The 25,711-nt window shown below is 42.4% G+C and overlaps 1 pseudogene; it reads right to left on the bottom strand.

Moving 5' to 3' along the window:
- Positions 1 to 721: 721 nt before the first annotated feature.
- LOC112850099 (60 kDa heat shock protein, mitochondrial pseudogene) lies at positions 722 to 25,711 on the bottom strand (annotated as a pseudogene).

Below are 25,711 nucleotides of genomic sequence, written 5' to 3'. Positions count from 1 at the left end.
TCTGAGCTGTCAGCACAGAGCCCGACGCGGGGCTCGAACTCACGGACCACGAGGTCATGACCTGAGCCGAAGTCGGACGCTTAACTGACTGCGCCACCCAGGCGCCCCTGTGCCTGGGTCTTTTAAACTGAGAACAAAACCTGGGGCGGGAGGAAAGGTAGCTTGCTACATCCAAAAGGAATCAAATCCAAGCTCTCTTAAGTGGAGCATGAATCAGAAACATAAATGAGAAGCAGATTTATATACTTCCCCAAACTACCGAAACAAAGAAAAGCCTGCACGTTGAAAGAATCTTGAAATTTTGGTGCAGTTTCACTTGGTTTGAGTCACTCGTGGACATTTGTCTCCAATAAGCAGCTGATTCAGTTCCGTCATGATGTTCTCACATCTCTGTTCTATTTCTTCACTCTTCACTCAGAATCTCCTTGGTTACCTTTTCAATTTGCCCCTTCAAGGTGGAGGAGGGAGGGCGGGCAGGGGGCTAGTTTTCGAATCTGCTGAGTGCATAGACAGGGAAAGGGTTGGTGGGAAGAAATGATTGTTGTTCAGCCGCAAGCTTCTCTGGTTGTTTTTCTTTCATATTAAAGAATGAAATTCACTCCTTCCCGCCTCTCTTGTCCTCGTCACTGCTCCCGGAAGCAAACCACACTGAAGTCGCTTTGGCATTGCCATATACCCTCCACATTCCAGGCATGGTCCTGGGAAACTGCAGGGGAGTAGATCACAGTCGTCTCTGCGGCTCGGGCCACGTGCAGTCCCGGGCGGGTGCCAAGGGAACGGAGACGGGCTTCATTTTCCCGAGGACTTCCAGGCGGCACTGACACTGCAGCTGGCAGTCAGTGATGTCTCCCTGGGCTACAAAGGGACACGGGGCCTGCTGTTCATTCTGGCAGGATCTCGTCAATTATTTTACAAGGCTGTCTCAGGATGACTTCCCCCTCTTTCCCTTGAAATATTTGCTTACATACATTTTCTCACTTTTCTTTCCGCCTTCCCACCCTTCCCACATACACACTCAGAAATAGCTCACTTCTCTAGAGTGGCAGGCTGGGGCTCCCAGCTCTCTAGGCAGGGCTGTCGAAGCCTGTGGTCTCTCCCTGGAGCTGGCAAGCTGCCGAGGAGGGAGAGAGGGCTCTGGCCTCGAACCAAAAACGTAATTACCGACATGCTTAGCATCCATCGACTCTTCTCCTACGAGGGCGTTGCTAATGAGATAATCCACCACACAGGACTTTTCCTGTATTCACGTTGCAGAGAGAAAGAGAGCGAGAGACAGAATGGGGACCCAAAGATTCAAAGCCCCAGGAATGGGCTCGGGTAGCCCTTGGGAAGATCCATGAAAAGTGCGAGCAAAGCCTAAGCCCTTTGACCTAGCAGAAGTCTAGACTTAAGTACCCATACTCATAGCATGCACGCTCATCACAAAAATCCGAAACAACAGCAAAAAAAGTAGAAGAAGAAGAAGAAAGGAAGGAACGAAGGACCGAAGGCAGAAAGCAAGAAAGCAAGACTGAGTGTTTGACTCTAAAATTAAGCGAACTCACATAGTTCTAAGCCCTGGCCAGAAACCCATGCTCACATGAGAGATACGCCCAATGACATCTGAGGTCCGAAACTCCGTGGGAGATGTGTGGGGATGCCAGGTGCATTCCTGGCACATCGCTAGTGGAAGTGCAAGTGCAAATGATGATGACAAAGTGAGTGCTGCGGGTAGGGTGGGGACCATAGTGCGGGAAGGACTGATGTCAGGTACAGGAGGCACCTGCTGCTGCATTTGCCCCAGGTAAGTTTAGCCACATGTAGGAAAATGGCCAGGGTCGCCAAAAGCTTCTCTCAAGAGGAGCCTAAAATTCAAAATTTTATATGGAATCTCTGATTTTTCTTTTTTTTTTTTATTTTTTATTTTTTTATTTTTTTAAATTTTTTTTCAACGTTTTTTATTTATTTTTGGGACAGAGAGAGACAGAGCATGAACGGGGGAGGGGCAGAGAGAGAGGGAGACACAGAATCGGAAACAGGCCCCAGGCTCCGAGCCATCAGCCCAGAGCCCGACACGGGGCTCGAACTCACGGACGGCGAGATCGTGACCTGGCTGAAGTCAGACGCTTAACTGACTGCGCCACCCAGGCGCCCCTGGAATCTCTGATTTTTCAATACCTACATAGTTTTCAACATCGTACAGGCCAAATCACATACCAGTTATGAGTTGGATCTGGCCTGAAGCCTTTGAGATGATTCTCACGTGTGAATAAAAGCCGCAAAGCGAAAGGCCTGATGCCCATGAACTTTGCAGACCTTCACAGGGATTATACGCACCACTCCAAGGAGATGCCGGAGACACTGCTTACATTACCTGCCGTTAGGATTCTCCAGTGATACTGCTGGAGTCACAGACACCGAAGGGAGCCAGACCTGCAGCGTGAGGCTGTGTTTCTCCGTCAGGCCAGGATGACTCAGGAAGCCGGCCTTGGGCTGAGCCAAAGACACTGCAGCCTTGCTCGCTAAGAAACGGCCCGACGCCTGTGCAAGTGGTGCAGGGGACAGTCCTCCACCCGCAGCCACCCACTGCTCAGTGGTTGGTCAGAGAGCAGCGTGACCCTCTAGTCTGCAGATTCCATGTGGAATCCCAATATCCGACTGATGCATGACAGGACTGAGGAGCAGAGGTGCCCCCAGTGAGCCCCTCCTACTGTCCTGTAGACACAGTCTGGAGCCCCAGAGCCTCACCCAACATGCAGCCAGGAAACTTGCTCCAGCCCCCCAGTCCCTGTGGAAGTCCGCAGCCCTCCCTATGATTTCTATGAATTCTCAAGCCTTGTGTTCTCAATGCCTCTCAGGGTTGCCTCTGCTTTTGCTCAGTCTCTACAGTTGCCGAACGTTTTAATAGATTCTCCTGAGGACACGAATGAACGTGGTCAACACTTTCCTTTACCTCTCAGGCATCCTCCTTCTTCCTCTGCCGCCAGGAGGAGAGCAAAATCCCTCCCCATGTGGCACGCATAGCAACATGGCAAGCATCATGTTTTCGAGTGCTTGCACCTGCCCTTGAGGCCTCACCTGCTCCCCCCAGCTACTGATCCAAGGGCTATACTCAGGACCGGCTTTGTGGGCCTGTGACCCATGCAGTTGCTTGGGACCCCACACTAAAAGAGCCCCGAACTGGTTTAAGCCTCTGTTGTCACCATATAGAAGTTGTTAATAATTTTTGAATGAAAGCGTCCACATTTTCTTTGCATTGGGCCTGGCCAATTATGTAGTGAGTCTTGGCTGTACTTGTCTAAACCACACAGTGCCCTAGGAGGAATGGTAGCACACGATAATGGTCTCCAGTCCCATACCCCTCACTGGGCCCCAGTCTCTTCACCTGTGAAAGGGTCAGGGAGCAAGAATTCCTGTCCCCTTCAAGGTCCTTCTAGCTGGACTAAGATGCAAATTGACAGGAGACTGGAGGTTAACGGGGGAAATCAAATTTCATAGCATATGTATGGGGAATCCACACAGACATCGAAATTCCAAAGACAGGTGCAATGAGGTGGTTATGTCATCCCAAACTAAGAGAAGGGGACAAGGGTCTGGAACTTCAGAGAGAAGGAATACAATTCACAGGAAGATAAAAAAAAAAAAAAAAGAGTAAATGTTTGGTAAACACATGTTTGCTGGGCCACTTGGAAACAATGGGACATAGAGGACAGATCAAATAGGCCTTAAGAAAACCAAAAACCAAAAACCAAAAAGCAGGCCTTGCCAGGTTCCTCCCCTGTCCACCGTACCTAGTTCATACAATGAACTTGTCTATGGTGATGGCACTCTTCCTGGAGCAGGTCTTCTATCTAAACTTTTAGGCAGTTGTAGGGGAGATAAAGAGTTTTTCGAGAATCCGCTTTTTTTAAAAAAATGTTTATTGATTTTAACGGGGGGCGGGGAGAGAGAGAATCAGAAGCACGCTCCATGCTGTCAGCACAGAGCCCGATAAGGGGCTTGATCTCACGACCCTGAGACCATGACTATGGGATCATGACCTGAACCAAAATCTGCAGTCGGATGCTTAACCAACTGAGCCACCCAGGCACCCCTGATTGCTTTTTAACCGAAAGTAATCTTCTTGCAAAAGTGGCCCGTCCTGGGGTGACCTGCCTTCGGTCCCCAACAATGGTAATACCAATCTCAAAGGACACTTGCAGGGATTAGCCGTGACCATGAGTGGGAGGGGTGGCACAGGGCCGGGCACAGTGTAGAAGCTGCCATTACCGGTTCCCCTGGGCCCTGCGGGCAAAGCAGAAAGGAGCTATGATGGGGAAGATGTGGGTGCAGGGGCCACATGCCGGTGGCCCACGCCACAGGGGGCGGGGCTTGAACTGCAGGACCCATGAGGAGGCTCCCTGTTAATAAAAAAACACCCTTAATTGGGAACATATTGCACACCAGGCACTTTCCATTCATTATAACTCCTCCGTACAGCTTTCTGAAAGATACACAATATGTGATGTTCCCATTCTATAGATGGGAAACTGAGTCACGGAGGGCAATTTACTCAGGTCCGGAGTGCTGAGTTGCAGGACTGGAATCTATTCGGACCTCATTGTGTCTGACTGGAACCCCCTTGCTCTTTCTGCCCTGCCATGTATGGGGAACAAAAGTACAGGGTCATGGCCTCCTCTTTGAGCCTGGGAAACCATGCTGCCATTCCTGTCATGAAGAAGCTCACAGCCTTGGCTCAGCAGGTCTACAGCAGATATCTGGCCAACGAATGACAAGAATGACCAGAAGGGAGAGAAGTGCGGTGACCACATCACTGAGCATCCAAACCAGAACCCTTCTGAGTTTGGACACAAGGACCAACAAGGACTGTAGCACGTACAATGGGGCATCTGGTTACCCTGGAGAGAACAGAGCTGACTGACATTCTCATTATTCCCAGGAGATTTACTTTTTCATTGTTTAAAGATTCTCAGAAGATATCCAACATATCTTTTTTTTTGTTTTTTTGTTTTTGGTTCTTTTCTGGGCTGACCTCTCCTCCAGTCGGTTCCTGAATTCTGCACAAGCCACTCACCGTGGAGGGTTTTCTGCCCACTGGCCAGGCTCTGTGTCTAGTTGGCCCTCACTCAGCCCATGTGCACAGCTCCCCACCCCAAACAGGGGGGCCGTGCTGGGCACAGTGGCTTGCCATTGGACTGTTTCAGGGTGGGATGGCGCCCCTGTGCCTCCTAAGCTGAACTTCCAGGCTGATCTGTTGCTCTAGGGTGAAACAGTCATTCAGTCTTCCACAGAAGGCAGAGAATTCACTTGTACTCACTACTGCCCAGGAGACAATGCAGCCTGCTTCCAGGCCCACTGCAGGAGGCCAGAGATAGTGATGTTCAAAGAAGTTTCCAGTTTCTGGATTGTTTTTCTTCCCACAAATTTAACTTTTTAAAATTTCACATGTAGAGAAAAGTTGCGAGACTAGGACAAGGAACACGCATGTACTCTTTACTTAGAGTCACTGATGCTAAACTTTGTCCCTCCACCACCTCCACTTGGGAGCATACATGCAACACTTATTAAGAAGTAACACCTGTGAGCAATAAAAGCGAAGAAGCAGGATTGAGCAGCAAGTTTTGGTTGGCCCTAAACTTGGTTGGCAAGTTTTGGGCAACCTAAAGAGTGGCCATTAGAAGAGTTCTGTGCTGGGCCAGATGGTCAGGCCCTAGAGCACTCTCCATGCTCAGTCATCAGCTGGGCATGAATAGATGGGGGGCCCGGGCTCACTGCATCCTCCTAGCTGAGGGCAAGTCCTTTCTTGAGGGAAGATCCAAGTGCAGCCCCATTGCTGCCAGAGGGCCCCACCTCAGGCTCAGTGGGCCCACAACCACACACAACTGTACCAGAGTCTTGGGGACACCTACAATATTTCCTGTTTGCACACAGCCCCAAATGTCCCTGACACAGGGAGCAGAAGTGATGGGTGCTGGCCTGGAGGGCACAGCGCTCACCTCTGCACCCGAGCTACCCAGTGAGCACTTGCAACTCTGCCTGAGGGCATTTTGGGGCACGGGAGCATGTTGTGTGTATAGACAGTGGAGGCCAGAAATGCTGCAGAGTTGCTGACCCTGGAAGCAGCCCTTGAAGAGCAATAGGACGAGGTATGTCCTGAAGAGTGTCTCAGAGACCCCGGTGGGACCAGGCCTCGGTTGCCTTCCATGGAGACCTGTGGAGAAAAGCACCCTGTAGGAACCCGCTTCTGTACCCTGACTCACTTCCCCAATCCCCTCGAGGGCCTTCCTTGGATCTCCTCCCAAATTAACCACTCGCACTTGAATTTCTTATCTCGGGGTCTGCCTCTCGGGGGACCCGACTGAAAGCAATGCCCACGTATTTGCCATTTTGGGGTCGTGCCGAAGCGAATCGTTGCAAAGGAGGCCAGGCAGAGGCTAATCAGTAAGCCAGCGTGTGGGGCTAGCAGACCATGTGGCTGCTCGCCTCACCCAGGCCTGGTCACTTCCGTGAGGTCTGAAGGAGGCACTTGCGCTTGTCCGTCTTACTCTGTGACATCTGATGGACGTCAGAGCATTGACACCCAGCAAGTGACTCTTAACGGGAGAAGAAGAGGAGTTTGTCGAACACAGCTCAGAATCAGCTTCCTGATGGGCTGATTAGAGTCATAAATGTGGGGCATTTAGCCCTCACCGTCTCGGAGATCCCCAGTGGGATTTGCCCGCTGCCACTCGGGATCTAGTTTGATCTCTTTCCCTCTTTCCCCTCCTTACTCCTTCCCGGGATCGTATCCCAAATGAACAACTTTGGCCCACGTCTTTGTCTCTGGGTCTACTTTCAGGGAAACACAAACTAAGATGTCCCCACTTTTCAGATGAGGAAACTGAGGCAGCGAGGCATCGAGGAATCTATTCAAGGTTGAACAGCTGTGATTGTAGCCCCGGGCAGTCTGGCTCCGGAACCTGAGTTCTTGATCTCTAGTGCAGGGGCTCTGGAGCCGAGCCATGCACTAGAATCATCCAGAGGGTACGCTAAAGCCAGATTGCTGGGCCCCACCCTCGCTGCCCAGAGTTTCTAGGGTCTAGGTGAGGCCCTAGAATTTTCATTCCTAACCAGTTTCCGGTAATATTATTGATGCTCCCACACCACACTACGAGAACCACTGCTGTCACATTTAAGCCTCAGTAATTAGCAGCCTATCATCCTGCTGACGGAAATGCTTGTTCAAATGGATCCATCTTGTCAAGATGGTGGGGCCTGTCCCTATGCAGGTTGCAGCCCCAGTGTGGCTGCTACCCTCCACGGCGTGCTCACACACGTCCTTACCACACTCTGGTGGCACAGACACTCCTGCCACGCCTTGTGGTGGGCTTACACTCTTGCCACATTCCGTGACGTGCTCCCACATACTACATCTGCACTCCAGCCCGTATTGTTGGAGCGCCCTACGGCAGGCATTGTGCAAGCCACTGCGGGATACAGAAACCTGTAAGAACAATGTCTCTTCTCAGAGAATGTGGGTCCAGCCTAGGGCGGAGCATTCGAAACCCAGTCCAGACTGTGATACTAGGCAACTTCCAAGACGGTGGAGAATCTGAAGCCCGCGTTAGTACCTCAGAACAGAGAGGCCAAGGACCGGAAATTCACCAAATCCGTCATCAGAGGGAGTGGGAAGTCGAGCCTTGGCGTGGTGGCCACAGGACTGTGGCGAACTGTGGGCACTGCTCTTGGTTGCTGACTCCTGTGTTATCTGCAGGTAATTAGCAAAGCTCGTGGGGCGGCATCCGAATGAGACTCCATCAGAAAGCCCAAGTCTCTTGCAGTTTTGATACTGACATTGGAACTCGTTACTCTACAGTCTTCATTGTGCTGGCAAAAGGAGATTAATTCATGGGATGAAAAGAAACCATATTAATGGACGGGACAATATAAATTTGTATTCAGTGAGGCAAATCAGCAGTGCTCCACAACTACCAGAGTGGGAGGCAAAGAATAGCATGTTAAATTACTCCTGTCTTGGGCTGTCAATTTAAAACACCTTTTGTGCATTCTTTTCTTTGACCAAATACATGTGCATTTCATGCACAGTGTGAAGGCAATACCCGCTAACCTGCAGCGCTAGCCCCTCCCCCAAATATAAAGGGTTCAATAGCAGAGGCTTGTAAGTTTAAACAGAGTTGCTTTTATTGGAAGCATTTTCGGGTATAAATATAAGGTAGCTACTAATGTGTGTTGTGTGCATGTGTGCGTGACTTAGTTGCAATTAAAAAAAAAGAAAGACTGCAGTGGTTTGAATGATAATGATTTGCAACTAAAAACCCATTAGCCCTGTCTATGCCTGATGCTAAATATACCAAACGTCAGGATGTGGTGGACGGGAAGGACAGCCTTAAAATAGTTCCTTTGAAAATAGCCCCTCCGGACAGTTTTTCTCCACAGATCTATCTCCTTGACATATATTCCTGGGAAATAAAGCCATGATCAGGGTACAGGGTCAATTCTACAGAGGGAGGAACAGATCTGATTCTTTCACAGTGTGAGACCCCGGGGATTCCAGGCCAGGGGCCCCCACACCTGGGGCTGCCCTCCAAGCCCTGGTCCCAGGACACCTGGATCTCTGCCCCCTCTCACGCTGGCGAGACAGCTGACCTCACGGTCAGGTGCAGGTCTGCTGCAGTCCTTCTCTGAAGCTGTTAATATGCAGCATCTAATGTGCAGATAGGGCCAGGAGAGGATAAACAGGCTTCAGGACTTCAGGGTAAACAGGGGGCTGAAGGACTCCCCTCTGAAGGGAGTTACTTGAAGCGGTTGGGGGCTTGGCCAGGCTTCCAGCTTCCGGCCTCCACCTTGCTTTTTCCGGGGGCTCTTTCTGCTGCCTTGTGCCCACGCTGCTGGCTTCATAGCAGGCTCTGAGTGCCAGGGAATTCACTTCCCATAGGGGCAACCCTCACCCGAGGAAGGGTTGCACAAATACTCCAGCAACTTTGCCGTCGGGTGAGACAGATCTGAGGCATATGTTTTACATTTATTCTTGGAGTTGCTCAAAGGAATAAAATTCCAGAGCCATCCAGTGGTAACCTGGCCGCTCCACATCCTTTATTGACTGCCTTCACTCCCGCATCTTGCTTCACCAGTGCCCTCCTGGAATTTCCTGGTCTCACTGCCCAAATAAGCTATTTGTACGTGAGTCTCATCGCAAGGTCTGCTTCTGGGGGAACCCAAAGCAGTGCAAATGTACGACTTCTATTAGAGCTATTCCAAGTCCTTACTTACTTATTTTTCCAGAATACAGATGAAAACCATAAGGGAAAGTGCCAGATATTTGATTTTTATATGCTATAATTATATAATGTCTTATGCCTATTATAATTATGCATATAATTAGGTACCGTGACCTAATGGTAGAAGCTGGGAATTTGATTGATGGAGAGGAAAGACGTTTAGCAGAAACAGAACAGCATCTGCCTCTAGATGGCTTCTCTACGTTTTCCTTACGTTACAAGGGTTGCTTTGGTTCTTATTCGGCACCCAGGGAACTCTAGTAGGTCCAACAAGCCCACTAGGAAGGTTTCTGTATAAAGATTCTTTTGCCAGGGGTTGAGGAGCATAAAGACTTTGGGACTATTGGTCCAGACGAAGAACCAGGCTCGGAAAGGACCGAGGCTGCCCCTTCACCCTCCCTGGCATGCCGGCCATGTCCCAGAGGCGGGACTTGGCTCATGGGCTGGCGGCAGCAGTGGCACCTGGGAACTTGCTGGAAATGTGGGTTCTCAGCCTCATCTGTAGACCTACTCATCAGGAGTTGCATTTCAGTACACTCGATCTTAGCAAAAAGACCAAGAAGCGATTGGAGTTGCATTTCAGTAGACCCCAGGTGCTCTGTGAGCCATCTGCCTCTGGAAAGGGGATGAGGTAGAACTGGAAGGTGGGAAAGACTGGGCTATTGCTTTTAACTGGGTGGACATATGACTTTAACAAAAATGTAAAAACCACTATTTAGAAAGGGAAATAGATGTTTGAGAATGCAATGTAAAGGTATAAAGTATAAAAACAAAAGACCTAAAAGTTTTAAAAGACGCAATATGTGTGAAGGCAGAGTGAGGGCAGAGGACTAGAATACATTGGCCAAATGCTGGATCTCTCCTATAGAGAAGAAATGCTATTTAGAAGAAATGTGGATAACTACTGGGAAAAAAAAATGAGAGCAGAATCATGTTAAAGTACTTGGTTCCAGGAGCAGTATTAGTGGAGAGGTGATGGCCAGGAAAGGCTTTTATTTTTTATTTTGGGCTTTTCTGTACTGTTTGAACTTTTATTGGCATATGCATACATTATTTCCTTTGTTACTTATAACACGAAGTCTTAAAAGAAGAAGAGAGCTAAATAAAACATTGGTACAAGGGCAAGAGGGTTCTTTAGAATATAAAAGACTTGGACATATTTATAGGTAGACGATAAAAAAATTAAAAGACACTAAGGATAGAAGAAAAAAAGTGGCAGATAGAGCTTGGTTTTTTAATCGTGTCTGTGCCTGAACCTCCGAAGAACCTTGGTTGGAACTTTTTTTTTCCCCCTGAATCCCAGAACATCACTACACAACTTTCCTTTCTTAAAATTGATTCTTTCCTTTCTCAATTGCAGAAGCCACCTCCACCTCCCTTCCTCAAAAATCATCGATGTTGTTAGTTGGGCACGTTTTGTTCCTGTGTTGGTTAGCCAACATAGAAAACAACATTCTGGTGGCAGACAGCAACAGACATTTCTCGCTTCATGTCTAGTGTGGTCAGTTTGGCAGCCCTACTCATTTTGACCAGGTTTGCCCACAAGTCAGGGGGTCACCTATCAGCCGATCTAGGATGGCCTCGTCTGGGAGAACTGTGGAGACTGGACTCTCCTCCCCCAGCAGGCTAGCCTGGGTATGTTCTCTGAGTAATGGAAGAGGCCTGGGAGCAAGCCAGCCCCCTGGCACCGGTCTCTCTCAAGCTTCCAGTCGCATCAAAATTATCAACAGCCCATGGATTCAAAGCAAATCACATGACTGAAGTCAGAGACAGAAAGGGATGGGGAAACGAAGACACATAGCAAAGGGTACAGACACAGAAAGTAACGAAGGATCAGGGCCTTCACTGCAATGAATCACACCACTAGATTAGGAGCCGACAAGTTATGGACCACAGGCTGAATCTGGCCTACCACCTGATTTTGTAAATAAAGTTTTATTGAAAGACAGCCATGGTTATTCATTTATATACTGTCCGTGGCTACTTTTATACTATGATGGGAAAGTATTTACAACAGAAGTAATATTTTTAAACAAGATGTTTGTTTATTTTGAGAGACAGAGAGAGCGCGTGCATCATGAATGGGGGAGGGGTAGACAGCAGCGGAGGGATAGAGAGAGAGGGAGACAGAGAATCCCAAGCAGGCTCTGCACTATCAGCACAGAGCCTGACACGGGGCTCTAACCCAGGAACCATGAGATCCTGACCTGAGCAGAAACCAGGAGTCCGATGCTTAACCACCTGAGGCACCCAGGTGCCCCACAGCAGAAGTAATATTAACACAAGTATTTACCACTAGGCCCTTTATAAAAGAAAAATATGCTAACTCATGTTCTAGACCTTTTTCTAATCATTTATACACACACACACACATATATATTTATACATATGTCGTGTTAACTGGATGTTAAATGTTTTCCATAAAGGGGAAGCCATACATATTCTGTAATGTCTTTTTCTGCTTCCTCGGAGATCTTTTCATGTAGCACGTATAAATCTACCTCGTTCTTTTTTAAACTTCTGCATAGTTTTCTGCCGTGTGACTATACCATGGCATATTTAACCATGGACACGCTCACCCCCACCTGCCTTTTATTTTTTTCCACTATCACAAAAATAGTACAGTGGCTACCCTTACACAGACCTCTTGGCACACACGTGGAATGTATCTCTCCGGGATAAAAACTAGACATAAACGGAGTGGATCAAGGGTGTATCTATTATTTTCTGATACTTACGTATGAAACTTGCAAACAACCAGCAAAGATAAAGTAAGTTTAAGTGAGTACCAATATATCACTATCTACCATTCCACCGTTAGCATTTTTTGTATACTTGTTTTATGATACATCCAACCCATTTCTCTATCAATCCACTACTCCTACTAGTTTTCTGATGCGTTTCCAATTTGAGAAAACAGTTCACTTCCCTCTAAATGCTTCCACTTGCATGGAGTTGACTAGTGTCAAATATTTTTCAGAGTCTTAATTTCTTTTTACCTAAAATTCATGTACAATAAAATACTTGGATATTAAGTGAACGTTCACGGAGTTTTGACAGATGTTATGCCCCTGTCATGCTGAGATCCATCAAAATATAGAAAATAAACATCCTTTAAGGTTTCCTCATTCCACTTCCTGGTCCCTTCCCATCCCCCCACAAAGAAGCAACTGAGTTTCCTGAATTGTTTTTCACCCTTTTGCCTGTTGAACATCATTTAAATGGAATCCTACATCCTCACCAACGTTTCGTATTATCATTCTTTTTAATTTGAGCCGATTTGAGAGATCTATAGCGGTATCTTACTGTGATTTTAAATTGTATTTCTCTAATGGCAATTGACAGCAAACGTTTTCAAGTGCTTGTTGGATAGTCCTGTATTTTCTTTTGTAAGGCATCTTCAAGTCTTCTGCTCATTTTCCTCCAGTATTTGTTTTTCAATTGTTTTCAACATTAACTGTGTGTGTGTGTGTGTGTGTGTGTGTGTGTGTGTGTGTGTGTTTACTATATTGTATCTGTGTCTTAGGGGAATTTATTTATTTGTTTGTCTTATTTGAGTATAGTTGACACACAATGTTACATTAGTTCAGGTGTACAACATAGTGATTCAACAAGTTTATACATTATGCTGTGCTCACCACACATGTAGCTGCCATCTGTCTTGATAAATTGCTATTACAGTATCACTGACTATATTCCTTCCGCTGTGACTTTTACTCCCATGACTCACTCATTCCATAACAAAGCCCGTACTTCTCACACCCCTTGACTCATTTTGTCCCTCGCCACCCCTTTCTCCTCTAGTAACTATCAATTTCTTCTCTGTATTCATATGTCTGATTCTGCTTTTTATTTATTCATTTGTTTTGTTTTGTTTCAAACTTCTTTATATAGGCGGAATCTCAGACCTTTGTCAGTTACATGTTTTGCAAATATTTTCTTCAGTTTGTGGCTTGCCTATTTACTTCCTTCACAGTGTCTTTTCATGATATGTTTTAAATTTTGATAAAATATAATTTGTCAATTTTTTAAAAGGTTATTGCTTTCTGTAACCTGTAACCTAGGAAACATATCCCTACCCCAATTCATAAAGATATGCTTTCATTTTTTTTCAGAAACAATTTATGGTTTTAGCTTCAATGTTTAGGTCTAGGAGCTGTCTTGAGATAGTTTTGAAGTATAAAGTGAATTAGAATAGAATTTTATTTTTTTCCCATATGGATAACCTGCTCCATTTGTTGAAAAAAAATCCTCTCTACATTGGATTATTTTAGCATCTTTGTTAAAAATCAAGCGGCTTCATAAGCTTGAATGTATTTCTGGGCTCATTGTTCTGTGTCATTGACCTAATTGCTGACCTCTATACCAGTATGACTCTGTCTTGATTGTAAGTTTTGTGGCTTTGCTATCTCTTCTCAGGTTTGCTTTGGATATTCAAGGTTATTTGCATTTGCATATAAATTTTAAAATCTAGTTGTTAATTTCTTTTTAAAAACATCTGCTTTTAAAATGGAGAGAAATCTGAAGACTAATTTAGGGCTAATTCGCATTTTACCAATATTGGATTTTCCAATTAATTAACATGATATATTTTACCAGTTATTTAGGTCTTTTAAAATTTATCTCAGCAGGGGCGCCTGGGTGGTGCAGTCGGTTAAGCGTCCGACTTCAGCCAGGTCACGATCTCGCGCTCCGTGAGTTCGAGCCCCGCGTCAGGCCCTGGGCTGATGGCTCAGAGCCTGGAGCCTGTTTCCGATTCTGTGTCTCCCTCTCTGTCTGCCCCTCCCCCGTTCATGCTCTGTCTCTCTCTGTCCCAAAAATAAATAAACGTTGAAAAAAAAAATTTTTTTTTTTTTTAAAAAATTTATCTCAGCATATTTTCCAGTTTTCAGTGTAAAGTTCTTGTGTAGCTTTTGTTAACATTTATCCTAAATATTTTACTTTTATATTTTTTAAAACAATGGAATTCATTTTCTAAAATTTCATTTCCAATTATTGGCTGCTGGCACATAAAAATGTATTTCATTTTGGTATATTTAACCTTACTAATTAACTTCTGAGTTCAATAGTTATTTTATAGACTCCTGTTGAATTTATGTCATCTGAAAATGACAGTTGTATGCCCCTCTTTCCAAATATTATGTCCTTTACTTATTTTTTCTTGCCTTACTTCAATGGCTAGCATCTCTAGTACAATGTTGAATAGAAGTGGTCAAGGTGGGCATTCTTGCCCCATTACCAGTTTTAGTGGGAAATGGTCAAAATTTTACCACTAAGCATGATGTTAGCTATAGGTTTTCAATAGATTGTTTTATCAGGTTGAGGAATATCCTTCTATTTCTGGTTTTCTGTGAGTTGTTATTACAGACAGATGATGACTATTGGCAAATTCTTTATCTGCATCTATTCAGATGATCATATGGGTCATGTCTTTATTTTGTTAATATGATGAATTGCAGTGATTGATTTTCTTTAATGTTACACCAAACTGGTAATCCTCAGATAAACATTACTTGGTCATGATACATTATTCTTTTAATGTAATGTTTGACCCCATTTGCTAATACTTAATTAAGGAAATATGTGTCTATATTCATGAGGGATATTGGCCTGTAAATTTTTGGGGGGAATACCTTTGTGATATTTTGGTATTAGGGTTAAATTAGCCTCACAAAATAATCTGGGAAGTATTACCTGTTCCTCTATTTTTTGACAGAGTTTGTATAAGATTGATGTTATTTCTTATATGTTTGGTAAAATTCATGAATGAAACTATCTGGGCCTAAAACTTTGTGTGCCACAGGTTTGTTTTTTTTTTTTAATGATTATTTCAATTTCTTTATACTTTATAGGGCTAATCAAATTTTCTCTTACATCTTACGTCCACCTTGGTCATTAGTATTTGTCAAGAAATTTGAAAGAATTTTTCCATTTTATCTGATTTGTCGGATACATTGGCATAAAAGTGCTAATATTCTTTTATTATCCTTTTTGTGCTTGTAGGACTGGTAGCAATATCCTTCCTTTCATTCCAGATATTGGTAACTTGTGTTCTCTCCTTTTTTTTTTTTTTTTGTCTTCATCTGTCTAGCTGTTGGGTTGATCTTTTCAAGAAACCAACTTTTAGTTTTGTTAATTTATTCTATTCTTTGTCAATTTTTATTTCATTGATTTCTGCTCTTTTAAATTTTAAAGTATACTACCTAATAGATTTCTAAAAAAGCTATTATTATTCACACCCAACAACAATCTACAAGAGGATGCAATTCTCCTTTACCTGCTTTAATTTAGGATATTTATCAACATATAACATTTAAATAATTGGATTGGATAAGACTAATTCTTCATTACTTTAATTTTTATTTTCCCAATTACTCTTGAGATTGAGTGTTGTCACATGTTTATTGGTGATTTTTCTTTCCTTTCCTATGAACTGTTTATTCATAGTTCCCTATTTCTAATTGGGCTGTATTGATTTTTTTTCTTGGGTTGGTAATTTTTATATACCTCTATATCAATTCATTGTTTTGCAATGTAACTGCATTTTTTAGGTCAATAGCATGCAATTTAATTTTCTTTATAACATCTTTTATCACACTATAGTTCTTTAATGTGGACAATTTTTCTTTTTCTGTGAGCTTGGGTTTTCTTTTTTTTTTTTTTAAGACTCCAAATACAAGTGAGACTATGAAGTATTTGTCTTTCTTTAACTCACTTCACTTAGCATAATGCCTTCAAGATCCATCCATGTTGTTACAAAGGGTAGGATTTCCTCACTTTTTATGGCTGAATAATATTCCACACAGTGGAATATGTATAAGTACACAGTGGAATATGTATAGGTACACAAATATACATATACACATACGTATACACAATGGAATATATATCGATATCTATATATCTCTCTATATATATAACAACTTCTTTATCCATTCATCCATTAATGAACATTTAGGATGTTTCCATGTCTTAGCTATTGTAAATAATGCTGCTATAAACATGAAGGTGAAGATATCTTTTTGACAGTGTTTTCATTTCCTTTGGAAATGTTCCCAGAAGTGGAACTGCTGGACCATATAGTAGTTCTATTTTTAATTTTTTGAGAAAATTCCATACTGTTTTTCATAGTGGAAATCCCACTCTGCAACGCACAAGGTTCCCTTTATCCATATCCACTCCAGCATTTGTTGTCTTTTATCTTTTTATGATGGCTATTCTAACAGGTATGAGGTGACATCTTATTGTACCATATTATTGCATTTCCCTAATGACTAGTGGATGTTGAACATTTTTTCATGTACCTATTAGCCTTTAATATATTTAAATATCTATTCAGGTCCTTAAAAACCCATTTTTTAAATTGGGTTACTTGGGGGGTCTTTTGCTATTGGATTATATGTCAATCTTATCCTTCTTAACTACCAACTTTCACATGTCATATTAAGTGTATCCCTTATAAACAGTATCTATCTGGCTTTATTAAGCTATTAATCTTTAAACAGGTGAATTTAAACCATTCACAATTGTTTTGATTACTGATATGTTAGGGTTCATTTTATCTTATTTTATGTTTTCACTTTCTCATACATTTTTTGTTGTTTCTGTTTCCCTATTCCTTTATTGACCTGATTGCATTTTTTGTTTTATCTTTTCTGATAGTCTATTAGATGTACTCTATTTTCTTAGTTATTATTCTGAAATTGTAACACACACACTTAAGCTTGTATTTACCTAATAATTTTTAGGTTCACTATCTATATCCTTGCCCTAAGAAGATAAAGTATTTGGCATAGTTTTTCCTTTCTTAATATCATTCTCATCTTCTGATTTACTTCCTCTATCAAATTTGTTTATCATCAATCATTATTTAGTCTAACGATAAATCTTACTAAGGATTTTTCTCACCAATGCTTTTTTGTATCCGATTTCTTTCTCTTTGATTCATTTTTTTTCCTTATGTAAGAATACATCTTTCAGTACATCTTTCAGATAAAGCGAATGCTTACGTCCCTGAAGTGTCATTCCAATCCCACACTTACTTGAGAGTTTGGCATCCTGTGCCTTTACAATTTCAAAGATGTTACTCCATCACCTTCTTGTGACCCTGGTGGCCTGTAAGAAATCTGATATGAATATAATCATTATTCTCTTGTAGGTAATATCTCTAGAAGATTTAGGGTTTGATTTCTTCTTTTGTGTTCTGAAAATTCACTACAATTTGTCTAAATTTATATGTGAGTGTGTGTGTATTTCAGTAACCCTGCTATATACTTGGTGGGCCCTTTTTATCATATTAAAATCTCATCATTTTATAGTTTATGTAAGGGAATGTTTTCCTTTTACAGCTTAATTTTCTCTTTCTAGAAACCCTATTCATTAGATGAACATTTAAAATTTTGAATACATCTTTCACATTTTATCTCTTTTTTCATACTTTCAATTCTTACTCCTTTTATGTTGGGAGTAGGGAGAATTTCTTGATTCCATCTTTCAACTCAATTCATTGACTCTATTCATTCTGCTATTCAGGCTAGCTACTGACTGCTTTTTTTTTTTTTAATGTCAACAATTGATATATTTTATTTCCAAGATTCTACTTGTTTCTGTTTAATGGGTGTAACACCCTTTAAAAATTTACTCTGCTTTCTCTATTTTTTAAAAATATAGGAAATTTATTGTCAAATTGGTTTCCATATCTGTTTTCTCTATTAACTCCATTTCCTTGGATATACATTTTTTACTTGGTTGAACTTTTAGGGTATCATTCCTTCTTCGATCCTGTCTCATTTGCCTTTTACATGTTGAGGATTTCTCACAGTTTCTGATTCACCAAGAGTGTTCCTTGTTTTTATCCAGCATAGTTATGGATTTATTGGTTTTTCTTTCCATTTTCTTTCCTATTTTATTATTTAGGGGCAGGAGGAAGAGGGCAGAACAGAAGCTCAGTCCACAGCCATGCTGAGTTGCTTGGATTTTATGCTACTAAAAATCCAGTACCAGTGGACCTTCCCATCTCCTTCCCCACCTCACCACTCAGTGTCTGCGCTGGAGCCATGCAAAAGCGTTGGAGTTTCTTCATTTTTCCATGTATCCGCAGGCCCTCATGTCTTTACAACTCTATACCTTTGTTATTAAAATCTCTTCCCTCCCATGTGCTAATTTTCTACTCATCTTTTAAGACCTAGCACAGACATTATCTCCTCAATGACGCATTCATGGACTTCCCATCAGGGTAGTGAGCGCTGGCTCCCCCTAGTTTATACCTTTCTCATGACACTTAGTTCACTGTGCTACAGGGTCCAATTTTAAAATTTATTGATGTGCTTTTTTTTTTCCTTTGCTAATCTTTGTCTTACAGCAGGGATTGGCAATTTTTCTGTAAAAAGCCAGATGGTAAATATTTTAGGCTTTACCAACCATATAGTGTATGCTATTAACTACTCAACTCTGACATTAGAGCATAAAGCAGCCAAAGATAATGCATAAATAAACAAGTGTTTCTATTTATTCCAATAAATGTTTATTTCTAATAAACATGAGTGTTCCAATAAGACTATTTACAAAAACGGGCAGTGGGTTGAATTTGACATAAGCCATAAGCTGCTGACCCCTGTCCTAAGGGCATCACATCATCCACATTGTGGGGGAAGAGATTAGGAACAATCAGCAGATGCTGCCAGTGTCTCGCCCGTATCCCCTTACTCTCACAGTACTTGCTCCTGACTTCAAACGCCAACATGGGCATTTCTATGCCTAGAGCTTGCTCACACCTAGAGCCCGTTTTGCTACCCATGTACCAGACCAGCAGTGCCAGGGAATTAACGCTGCCTAGAAGAGGCTTTCAGCCAGTGTGTATCACTCGCCTCTTGAATGGAGCAACTCTGAGTTGCATGTTTACAAGAGTTAGAACCAGCTGCAATTTTAGAGGGAGCACATTCACACAAGACCACCCTCACTTCTGACACGATTTGCAAGTTTGGGGGTTCCCAAAGCCACGTTACAATAATTCACCAGAAGGACTCAGAGTTTACAGAATGCTGTTATACTCACGGTTACAATTTACTATGGAGAAAAGAAACAAGATTAAAATCAGCCAAGTAAAGAGATGCATAGGGCAGAGTCCAGGAGGGTTCAAGCATATGGCTTCCAGTTGTCCTCTCTCAATGGAGTCATGGAAAGCACTAACTTCTCCCAGCTACTATATGTGATGCTACACGTGGGATATTGTCAACCAGGGAAGCCCCCTGAGTTTTTATTGGGACTCAGTCACATACTGCTTGTGTACCTGACCTTTAGTCTCTAGTTGCCCTAGGGGCAAAACTGATACCATCTGGCCCTAAGACCACCATAAATCATACTGTTACACTGTTTGGTGGCCAAAGCTGCCCGGCAAAAAGGGATACTCTTTCAGGCAGGACATTCCAGTAGCCAAGGGCAAAGGCCAGACTTCTCTCTGGGTAATGTTAATTCTTTACTACACAGTGTTCTACACTGGCTCTTTGAGTTCCTAGAGGGTCTAAGCCCCAGTTGCTCATGGTAGTAACTGATGAAGTTTTGGGGGGTGATAGTGAGGTGGGGTCTGGAGCCAATGACCGAGAAAGAATTCTTGAAGACGTCTTTGGTGCAAAAAGGTGATTTTAGTGAAGCATGGGACAGGACCATGAGGAGAGACTGGTTGTATACTATGGAGTTGGGGGGAGGTAAAGTCCAGGGGAAGTTTCCAATGGGATTTTCATCTGCTAAAGAAGACTCACGGGATAGGGGAGGCCTTGTTATTGTCAAGCTAAGGGTTGTTTTTCCCTCTAGCAAAGCATTAGCATTAAGACAGTAGGGAGCTCCTGGAGAAACTTTTTACTCTGCCAGCCTCAAGTATTTGTCAATGGGCTGCAGGTTATAAGGAAATTTAATTTTACCTGCCGTTTCCTTCTGCCTTTGTTTCCCACATCACTACGGAGGAGCTATGGAGACTTAGGTCCTGCAGGACTATGATCGTTCTCAGTTAACAATTTGGTTTTTTTCCCCCTTCCTTGTTTTTGGGCACCCAGGAGTTCTGAGGAATATCTCACATATCCCATGGTGGGGGCTGGGGGGAGGGGTGTTTGCGGCCTGTCAGCTTGCCTTATGCTCCCTTAACAGTAACTTCTTGATTATATTCTCTTTAGTGCCTCACTTCATTTCCCAACCATGTACATTCTTCACTCCCGTGTTGGTGTTTCCTGGGGTCATTCCCCAAATAAACTAAGTACACTTGAATCATTATCTCATATTCTTCTTCTGGGGAACCACACGGGGACAAAATGTCACAAAACTTGGCTAATTTTTCAGAAAGACTAATTTTTCAAATTCCTCTAGTTCTTATTTACATTATCATTCTCCTGATCCTGGGAGTCAATGTTCACAAGGTTCTCTACTAATATAGGCAAGATACTTCTGTCAGCCATGAAGACTTAGATGAAATCATAAAGAGGGATAAGACATCCAAACAGAAAAAGAAAGGAAAAAGTCTACCTGTCTCAGTTTCCAAGAGATCGGAAGAAGAGGTTAAGAGCAAAGCAGAAGAGCGAGACAAGCAGGGACCGTCACACGCACAGAGCCACATCCAACGCATCGGAGGAGAATCTCTACCAACTCCCTTTTCTAAGGTGAGGCTTGTAAATCAGTGGTTCTGAAATCTAAGTGTGCATTGAAATCAGAATGACTTGGGAAGAAAATCAGACTGATGAATCTGTTGCCTCTTAGAGTGGGGTCTCAGAATTTGTGTATCTCTCAACAGATACCTGGCTGAATCTAGCATAGCCTGTTACAATTTGAAAGCCATGGGGTGGATGACCTGTGAACTCCCACGCCACACTGCCTCACCTCAGTTGACCAAAATTCTGAGTTTAAATATTTGTTGTTATTCTTCACAGTGTGTTTCCTGAAAAGTGCGCCCATTGTCACATCGGTGTTGATCTCATTGAAGGCTCTGAGTCTTATTGTCTTCCTTTGCTTAGGAAAATACTTTTCATTCAAGTAGAAAATGGGTTGTGAACATTTGTAAAGAATGCTGACATCCTCCCACCCTTCCTACCTCTTCCTTCCACCTGCACATCCTCAGGGCTGAAAGGAAGAGGGGAAGCCATTGTGTGTCTAAATGGGCTCCCATTTGTACAGTCACAAAACTGTGTGCTTAAGCCTGAGTTTTCACATCAAGCAAATTAGGGGTAATTTTTTGCTTTATAAAAATTATTCTTTGTTGTACAGAAGGATTCAATGCAGGCTTTCTTTTAATATCCAAGTTCTTTAGAGCATTTCAAATATAAATCAGTTTCCAACAATTCAGTTGACTTTTTTTTTAAGGAACACATCGATTGTGTAAAGCCAGGTATGCAAGAAAGTTCCTCATTATTGGTTTTTATGTCTTTGAAGTTCGAGGATGAAATTCTATAAATTCATAGTAGACATTGGAGGACCTGGTTATGGTTTCTGGACATGGAATCTCCCATTAAGTTGTTCAGATGAAAAAAAAAAAAAAAGCTAAGGAAAAATATCACAAGCTACCCTTAGACCCTAAAGTCTATATTCATTGTCTACTTTTGGTAACATCATCATTTTAAAGCTGATATCATCCTTAAAATTTTGCAAGGCAATAACTATAACTGATATTTCAACTTGAATTTCTTGAGCCCATACTTCCTAAAGGTTTTTAGATAAGAGATTCCTTAGTTTCCATCTAACAACCCAGAGAACCAAGGTATCGAAGATTGACTGAAAGGCCCAGGGCAACAGATTTATCTGTGCACTATGGAATGCTTAGCACATGCCTAAGTTCATTATTTGATGCTCAATAAATATTTGTCAAATGAAGAATCTGAGTCTTTTATCTGGCTATTTTTGCAGACTTCTCACTTCATTGTGCAGCCTCTCATCAGAGACTAATTGCAACAACCCGCTCATGAGGGACTACCTACATGGCAGGTTGGAAGATTTACTTCTTGTCTGTGTACTTTGTGTATAAAAATGCAACCCACACACCTAGCCACTCCATGTGCCTAAGGTGCACAGTCAACTTAAATATTTTCCCAGGGGTGGAGTAGTGTGTGTTGGGGGGTGCCTATTTACACATGGACAGATAGCATGTGACCTGTGCAGTCATGTTCTGAAAGGCCTTGTACATGGCTTGATGCTCTATTCATCTGTCTTGAAATTCTTCATAATTTTTGAGAAAGGGGCCTGCATTTTCATTTTGCCCTGGGCCCTAAATATGTAGCCAATTCCTCTCTACAGAGAACAACCATAGGAAAAAATAGAACTCTAAAACATCAAGGCTTTTGATATGAATGATACTTAAATCGGTAAGATTTTCAAATGCCGTGTAAAGAATATCTTTGTTACAAAATAGGATATATTCTCCGTGGTGAGAGGGGAGAGTGAATCTTTGTCAGGCAACTCGACATTCCAGGACCTTTTATCTTCTCATTTTAATTTTTTTTTTTTAACGTTTATTTATTTTTGAGACAGAGAGAGACAGAGCATGAACGGGGGAGGGGCAGAGAGAGAAGAAGACACAGAATCGGAAACAGGCTCCAGGCTCTGAGCCATCAGCCCAGAGCCCGACGCGGGGCTCGAACTCACGGACCGCGAGATCGTGACCTGAGCTGAAGTCGGACGCTTAACCGACTGCGCCACCCAGGCGCCCCATATCTCCTCATTTTAAATGTGAAAGAATCATTGGTCCTCTAGCCAACCCACTCATATTACAGGCAGAGGGGGCTCAGCAAGCCCATGCCCACACAGCTGGTTAAAGGTAGACCCCAGGACTGGACTGCTAAGGTGACTTATTGCCAAGTTCAGTATTGTCTTCAGTGATCACATAAGTGGGGAGATGAGAAGGTACTTCCTGAGCCGGAAGCATTGATATGCCTTGGCTGTTTTTATTCCTATTTCATACGGTGGAAGAAAATACCCTCTAACTGATGCAGCAGAAAATCTGAGTGAAGCAGGTTAAGGTCACCAAAACTAAATAAAAACAAGATTGGAACGGGGATGGGAGTGTGGAGGGACTCCTGGCAGTAAGCCATTGCAAGCTATATGAAACACCTTTGTAATACAGGGTAAATATTTCTGAAAAATAAACCATAAGCTATTTTTGCATAATTTTATTGTAGTAAAATATACATGACATAAAATTTACTCTTTTATGAGTTGTATAGACCAGCAGCATTAAGTACATTCACAAGGTTGTGCAAACGTCACCACTGTCGATTTGCAGAACTTTTTTTTTAAATGTTTATTTATCTTTGAGAGAGAAAGAGGGAGAATGGGAGCAGGGTAGGGACAAAGAGAGACAGAGACACAGAATCCGAAACAGGCTCCAGGCTCCGAGCTGTCACCACAGAGTCTGACGCCAGGCTCAAACCCATGAACCATGAGATCATGACCTGAGCTGAAGTTGGATGCTTAATCAACTGAGCCACTCAGGCACCCCAGAACTTTTTCATCATCCCAAACAGAAACTCCTTTTTTTCTTCTTTACCACTGAATCTAGATACTTTTTAAAAATTTAGTTTATTGAAGCGTAATTGACATACAATGTTACATTGGTTTTAGTATACAACATAGTCATTTAACAACTCTATATACTATGCTATGCTTGCCAAAGTATAGCTACCAGTCAACATACAACATCATTACAATATCATTGGCTATATTCCCTAGGCTGTACCTTTCATCCCTGTGATTTATTTATTCCACAATTGGAAGCCTGTGTCTCTCTCTCCCCTTCATCCATTTTGCCCATCTTCCCCACCCCCTCCCTTCTGGCAATCATCAGTCTGCTCTTTGTATTTATGGGTCTGTTTCTGCTTTTTCTGTTTGTTTGTTCATTTGCTTTGTTTTCTTAGATTCTATGTATAAGTGAAACATACAGTATTTGTCTTTCTCTGTCTGACTTATTTCACTTAGCATAATGCCCTCTGGGTCCATCCACGTTGCCACAAATGGCAAGATCACATCCTTTTATGGTTAAGAAATATTCCATTGTGTGTGGAATATTGTGATATGCAAGCTATAGGAAACACCTTTGTAATATAGGGTAAATATTTCTGAAAAATCAAACCATAAGCTATTTTTGCATAATTTCCACACTCCCATCCCCATTCCAATTTTGGTTTTATTTAGTTTTGGTGACCTTAACCTGTGATATATATATATATATATATATATATATATATATATATATATATATATAATCATATCTTCTTTATCCATTCATTTATCAACAGACACTTAGGTTGCTTCCATATCATGGCTATTGTAAATAATGGTGCAGTAAACATGGGGATACATATATCTTTTTGAATTAGTGTTTTTGTTTTGTTTGGGCAAATACCCAGTAGTGGAATTACTGGGTAGCATGACATCATCTCTGGTCACAATGACCTCTCCAACTTTTCCTAAGTCATGAGGCTGAACATCTTCAAGATATAGTCAATCTTTCTCCCAACATTAGACCACCAGTAGCAATAGGCACATCTTTAATCTAGTTCTTTCTGTTGTTGCCCAAACCTGGTGTTTTGACTGCTACAACCTGAAGACCAACTTTTAGCCTATTCAAACCAGTGTACTTAGAGCTTCTCCATCAACATCATCAGCAGTTATGACTAAAGGCTTACAGTAAGCATTGGCAATTTCAAGAGCAGGTCACTGGACAGGACAATAGAAATTTTCTTTTCACTCAGTAGAACATGGGCATCTTGGAATTCACATTTCTGACATGTTGATGTATTAATAAAGTATACAGAAATATAACCTCAATCAAACATCATGCCTTTAATAATTTCTAATTCATCCTTCAGTGTTTTTCCATCCTTTACTGTGATGACACCCTGATACCCTTCCTTTCAACCATTTTTATTGCATAAGAAATAATGTCAATTTCTTTGTCTCCAGTTGCAGAAATCGCAGCAATCTGGACAATTTCCTCAGGGGTTATCACAGGTTTATACTGCTTCTTAAGCTTAACAGTTACAGCATCAACAGCTAACATCATATCTCTCCTGATTTCCAAGGGATTAGCATCTTTGCTAATCTTCTCAAAGCCTTCCTTGGCAAAAGAGTGTCCTAGTATGAGTGAGAGTAGTGGTACCAGCCTCAGCCTCTTCATTTGTGTTAGTGGCAACATCTTGAACAAGTTTAGCACCAATATTTTTATATTTATCTTTTAAGTCAATGGACTTTGCAATGGTCACACCATCTTCTGTTATTTTGGACTTTCCCGGTTCTGTTCGATAGTCACTGTTATTCCCTTTGGCCCCATAGTAATGGCTAAATCATCAGCTTAAAGGTCTCCACTTTGACGCATTAAGGCTCAGGCATCTGCACCAAATTTTGGCATAAGCCCAAGTGACATAAGGAGCCAGTGCCCTGGACACTGACCTAATTTGGCAAAGGACTGTGAGTAATGGAAGCAT

The sequence above is a fragment of the Puma concolor genome, chromosome C2, assembly GCF_028749965.1.
Source record: "Puma concolor isolate L17-30 chromosome C2, mPumCon1.1.hap2, whole genome shotgun sequence".
Taxonomy (NCBI): Eukaryota; Metazoa; Chordata; class Mammalia; order Carnivora; family Felidae; genus Puma; species Puma concolor.
This window is presented reverse-complemented; position numbering and strand designations above follow the sequence as displayed.